Here is a 5,661-nt window from a genome sequence, read left to right on the forward strand (position 1 = left end):
GAAGTTTGCTGTTAATTGTTTGATTCTGTTTTCTACGAGAGCCCATAGGGGTAAAAGATTTGCTACATTTTGCCATATGGAACAGTGGGAGTGAGTAAAGTTTTTTTTTTTAAAGGGAGATGCATTATCCAAGTGAAGGGCTGAGGTTTTCCAGCTGGATTTGTCTCATTGGCTTCACCTCTCACTCCTTTGATGTGAATGGTGATTGATCTGTGGTTCAAGTCACCACCTGTCTGACAGCTAGAGAGGCTGACCTTTTGCTGTTTGTGTGACAACGGACTTTAATTATTAGCCTGAACGTGTGGGTGTCCCCACACCCTCATGCCGCTTGCACATTAATTAACATCTTCCCAGTCCTTTGTGACTGGAAACTTACTGGAGAAGAGGGGCAATTTTCCTTTGGAGTTGACTGGTAAGGTTTGTTTTTTTTTTTTTTTTTTTTTTTTCTTTTTTTGCCTAATTATTTGCCATTTGGCCATTAGTAAATGCTTTCATTGAAATGAATAAAGGAAATGGAAGAGGAGTTGGGTGAAGCAGTGTTCTGCCAAGACAGATCATTAGCAAGAAGTTAGTAGGAATGACTCATGAAAATTAACTGATGTTAAGTGAATTATTTCTAATGTGAATTTTTATTTTCATCTGGTGAGAGGGTGGGCCACCTTTTTTAAAAATGGAAGTATTATGTGCATAGCTTTCTGTTTCTAAATTTTTCAGGAAGTAAAGTTTCAGTTACGTAAGTTTTATAGAGGATGGTTGGGGCTTTCAAGTTTTACAGATTAACGTGTGCAGACCTTAGGAAGGCTGTCAGTTTTCCTGACCCAACTGAGGAATGAGTAGCTGACTTCTCATTGGTGACAGGCTGGTGAAAACCAGCCCAGTTACCCAAAGTCACTTTGATCTCAAAATGATTTTACACAGCCACTTGTGTTTGAGGCCCATTAAAAAATGAAATTCCATGCTGTAACTCCTAATTAAATTAATTATCTTAATTAAGAATCAGTTTGAGTTGTCAGCTCAGTGGTATCCCACACCAGAAGGCCTATCTCATGTGAAGTCTTTGTATCTCAACACACTGCTAAAGGAACTTTAGCGGGGCAATAGTTCATTTTATCCTGTGTCATGGTTATGGCCCAGGTTACTTAGCTTGTGACCTACAGTACTTCAATCTGTGCACTCTTTCTTTTGAAATAGTGTCTTATTAAGTAAGGAGAAAGAGCTTTGTGGCTTGCTTCTAATTGCTGCAGAATTTTGCACAGCTAAACAATGGAATCAGAAGGATCCACCTACAATTAAAGCCTGATTCAGTAAGTTACAGAAGGTTATATATGATGCAAGACAAAAAAGATTGTAAAATAAAAAGTCTTTATTCCCTGAAGATAATAGTCATTTTAAAGTGCTGCTCTTTTTAAACCAGAATGTTTAAAGATACTCTGTAGCCTATAAATCACATGGCAAGGTAATATAAATAGGATGATATGGCTTCAAAAAAAAAAACCAAAAAAACCTCACTTGTGTCTTATACATATTAAAATGCATGCATAGTAATAGCTGTAACTATTAAACTATATTTTAGAAGCTTTCTGTTTAAATGAGGAAGAAAATATGATATAGATGATTAAAATGTATCATCTAATCAGAGAGCCTGGCCTGCCTGAGAAGGATTCTGAACTGGAAACTGACCATTCAAGAATTCTAGATTTTTGATGCAGCTCTTCCAGTTCCTACTAACTAGCACTCTGGCTTTAGACTAGTCATTTCATCTGTTTTGCTTTTAGGATTTTCATCTACAAAATGAGATGTTCAAATATGTGATTTTTTTTTAAATGAACTTCTTTTTGAGCCTTGAAGACCTCTCTCTGATTAAATATTGGTAAGCTCTGGAATGAACCATGTGGATGAATCTTGCCCCCTTCTTCCCTGGAACTCCTTACTGCATGCAAGGGGCAGGGAAACCTGGGAAGTTTGTGAACACACTGTCTATCTGGAACTTGACTGAAATGAATGTTGAAATGAAGGCAGAGGTATCAAATGGGAGAACCAGACCACTAACTGTGAACTGGGCTTAACTCTTTAGGGAAGCCTTTGCTTCTCATGTTTATGCATCTGATTTAGTGGTTCTCAAAATGCGATCCTCCGATCAAGAGCATCAGCATTATCAGCACCTGAGAACTGGTTAGCAGTGCAAATTCTCAGGCTGTGCCCACCCGAGACCCATTGCCAAGCAGAAACTCTGGGTGTGGGGACCTAGCAGTCTCTGCTTAACAAGGCTTCCAGGTGATTCTGTTGCACAAGAAAATTTTAGAACCAGTGATCTAAGTTGAACCCAGACCACAGGCGTTATCAAATGGAGAAACAAGAAGATCAATAAGAGGGAAAAGAGAATGTTATTCTAATGTTAAATGGTGGGGATGTAGGGGCTGTAGGGTGGGCGAGGGTTACCTGAGATGGTAACTAAAGTCCTATCCAACACCAGAGCTCTGATTTTAATAGCATCGCTAAGATCCCTCAGATCAAGTTTTAAAATGATGGCTATGGCAATGAGGTTTTCCAAGGAAAAGGCGTGCACACAGGAGGGAACTTTTTGTTTAATCGAAGTACAGTTGATTTACAGCGTTCCAGGTGCGTAGCAGCGTGATTCAGCCGTATATGCATCTTCTTATTCAGATGCCTTTCCATTGTAGATTATTAAGAGATACTCAATTAGTTCCCAGTGCTATACAGGAGGTCTTTATTGTTTATCTTTTTTATATACTGTAGTATCTGTTAGTTCCAAATTCCTAATTTAATTAAGAATTAATTTCCCTTTCCCCTTTGGTAACCATAATTTTGTTCTCTGTGTCTATGAATCTGTTTCTATTTTCTAAATGAGTTCATTTGTATCATTTTTTTAGATTCCACATGTGTATCAGATATTTGCCTTTCTCTGTCTGATTTCACTTAGTATGAGAATCTCTAGGTCCGTCCATGTTGCTGCACATAATATTTATCCTTTTTTATGACTGAGTAATATTCTAGTCTCTCTGTTTGTTTCACGTCTTTATCCATTCCTCTGTCAGTGGACGTTTAGGTTACTTGTATATCTTGGATATTGTCTGTCCTGCTGCTGTGAACATTGGGGATGCATGTATCTTTTCGAATTAAAATTTTGGTCTCTTCCAGATATAGGCAGAGGAATTGGACTACCAGATCACATTGTAGTTCTATTATTAGTTTAAGAAACCTCTGTACTCTTTTCCATAGTGGCTGCACAGTATGAGAGGTAAAATTTAGTTCTTAATTGATAGTCAGGAGAAACCTAACAATATAAAGTCACAATGAACTTAAAAGAGAAAAACTCATCCTTGCAGAAATACAGGGTTTATTGGCAAAGCAAGAGCACATGGCTTTTCAGATACCTGATCCTTTCACCCCTGCTTTCTTCTATGCTTGAGAGCTATGAATTTCAAACCATAGAATCTTTAGTTGGAAAATGCTGAGCTGTCAGTTACAGTGAATTTGAATCTTTTCAGAAATCGTCCATTGGAACCCAAAGAGTAATCTCCCCTATGGCTCTGTGGATTTAAATCACTGTCCTAGTTGCAGGATCAGTTCTATCACCTCACTGAAAACCCTGGAAATACTCACTGGATCCTCCTTAAATCTCCCTGGACACACATCACCCCTCAGGGTCCTGACTTTTCTTTAAGATCTACTGTTGTTATGAATGTGGACTCTCATTCCAAACAGAAGCAGCAATCAACATGTAAAACCAGAGCTTCTGAGTGTTTTGAGTGCACTAACAGTGGAAAGATGGATATAAACTATTATGCAGAGAATGGATAAACACAGAGTCCTACTATGTAACATAAGGAACTGTTTTTAATATGCTGCAATAGGCCATACTGGAAAATAATATGAAAAGTATATATGTATAACTGAGTCACTTTGCTGTGCAGTAGAAATTAGCACATTGTAAATCAACTGCACTTCTGTGAAATAAATTTTTTTGAAAAGTGGAAAGATGGTGGGTAGAGATGAAAGCCAGTAACATTTATGTAGCCTTGACTCGAAAGGTTTCTGATCCATTATTTCCCAGATTTTCCTGGACTGAGAAATCCAGTATACCCCCAGAGGCTGCTTTCCTGTTCTTCTTCATCTACCCATTTAATCCTTTTTGTTATGAAACACTTTAAAGTACTAGAATTTTTGGCAGGACATTTTAAGGGAGTAGAATTCAACCTTATTTTATTTTCTTTTTAAAGCGAGCTTTGGAAAATTGAAAGAAAAATTTCCTATGTCATCTGCTCAGTCAACACATAATTTTTTTTCAGAAAACTTGGCTTGAAATTGTCCTATGCTTCTTCACCCTTATTAGTAATAATTCACCCATTGATACTAAATGGATAAATAAGTTAATTCCACAAATTTTAGGCTGAATATCAATGTTGTAGCATACATTATTGATTACAAAAATAATTTATACTCACTGATCAAAATTTGGCAGTGCAGTTTGGAAGGATTCAAAATATACTATTGTATTCTATAACATACTAGTTGAGAACCATTTGTCTACAGGCAACCTCAGTGTAGTCATATATGTATATTATTTATGCAATTATATCTTTCTATTTTCTGTCTCTAACAAGGCGTAGTCTGTTTGACTGAAGGACTATGCCTTATTCTTCCTGTTAACCTGGTGACCAAATGAGGCGTAGATTATGCTAAATTGTGATTTGTTGAAGGCGTACATGAGAATATTTTCTCTCTCTCTCTCTCTCTCACACACACACACACACACACACACACACACCCCCCACCCATTCACTTTTTTTTCCTCTAGACCGAAAGTGAAAGAAAGTGAAAGTCGCTTAGCCATGTCCGACTCTTTGCGACTCCATGGACTATACAGTTGATTGAATTCTCCAGGCCAAAATTTACCAGCTGTACTCCAAGGGAAGCCTAAGAATACTAGAGTGGGTAGCCTACCCAGCGGATCTTGCTGACCCAGGAATTGAACTAGGATCTCCTGCATTGCAGGGTTATTCTTTACCAATTGAGCTATCAGGGAAGCCCTGCCCCGCTAGATGTAAAATGGTTTTTTCTTTCATTGTCATCATCTAGTGCCCATATCAAAATGTCCAGCATATATCCACTAAATCCAAGGTAATTAAATGGCAGCCCCAGCCAGCGAGAGCTCCCTTCTAAATATGACTAGATAATTATCCCCGACTTTTTCAAGTGAGAGTCTAATTGTTACCTTACTTACGCCATGACTCCCTCTGCCAGCTAACTCATCTCATAACTTTCCTTAAGATGATAAGGTACAAATAAGTATACAAATTGGAGCATATAGAGATGGCGTTTTTCCACTTGAACTGAGATCCCGGTTTCTAGCTGTGGTTACCAAGTGGTAGAATAAATACTTTCACTGAGCAAAATCAAACAGCATGAGGCATTCCATGACCAGAGCTGATTTCAGCAAGATATCAAGGCCAAAATATTGTAACTTCCCAAATGTTGCAAGGGTCTCTGTGAGCCACTGCTGGGATTTCAGGCACATGAGCACTTTTTTTTTCTCCTGTTTGTTTTTCTTCTATCTTTGATTGATCCATCAAATAAATGGCTGGTAGGTACTTTCCTAAAAAACTTAATTTGCTCTTTCCACTATTTGGCTGCTACAAA

General features: G+C 37.9%; 1 protein-coding gene across 1 annotated transcript in view; it reads left to right on the forward strand.

Annotated features, from left to right (window-relative positions):
* The first annotated feature begins 272 nt into the window (after nt 1-272).
* PRICKLE2 (prickle homolog 2 (Drosophila)) overlaps nt 273-5,661 on the forward strand; it is a 150,164-nt gene continuing 144,775 nt past the window's right edge. The window contains exon 1 of the mRNA XM_010851924.1: nt 273-412. The gene's annotated coding sequence lies outside the window, so the exon portion shown is untranslated. The remainder of the gene's footprint in view (nt 413-5,661) is intronic.

This window comes from Bison bison, unplaced genomic scaffold, assembly GCF_000754665.1.
Source record: "Bison bison bison isolate TAMUID 2011002044 unplaced genomic scaffold, Bison_UMD1.0 scf7180017864304, whole genome shotgun sequence".
Lineage (NCBI taxonomy): Eukaryota > Metazoa > Chordata > Mammalia > Artiodactyla > Bovidae > Bison > Bison bison.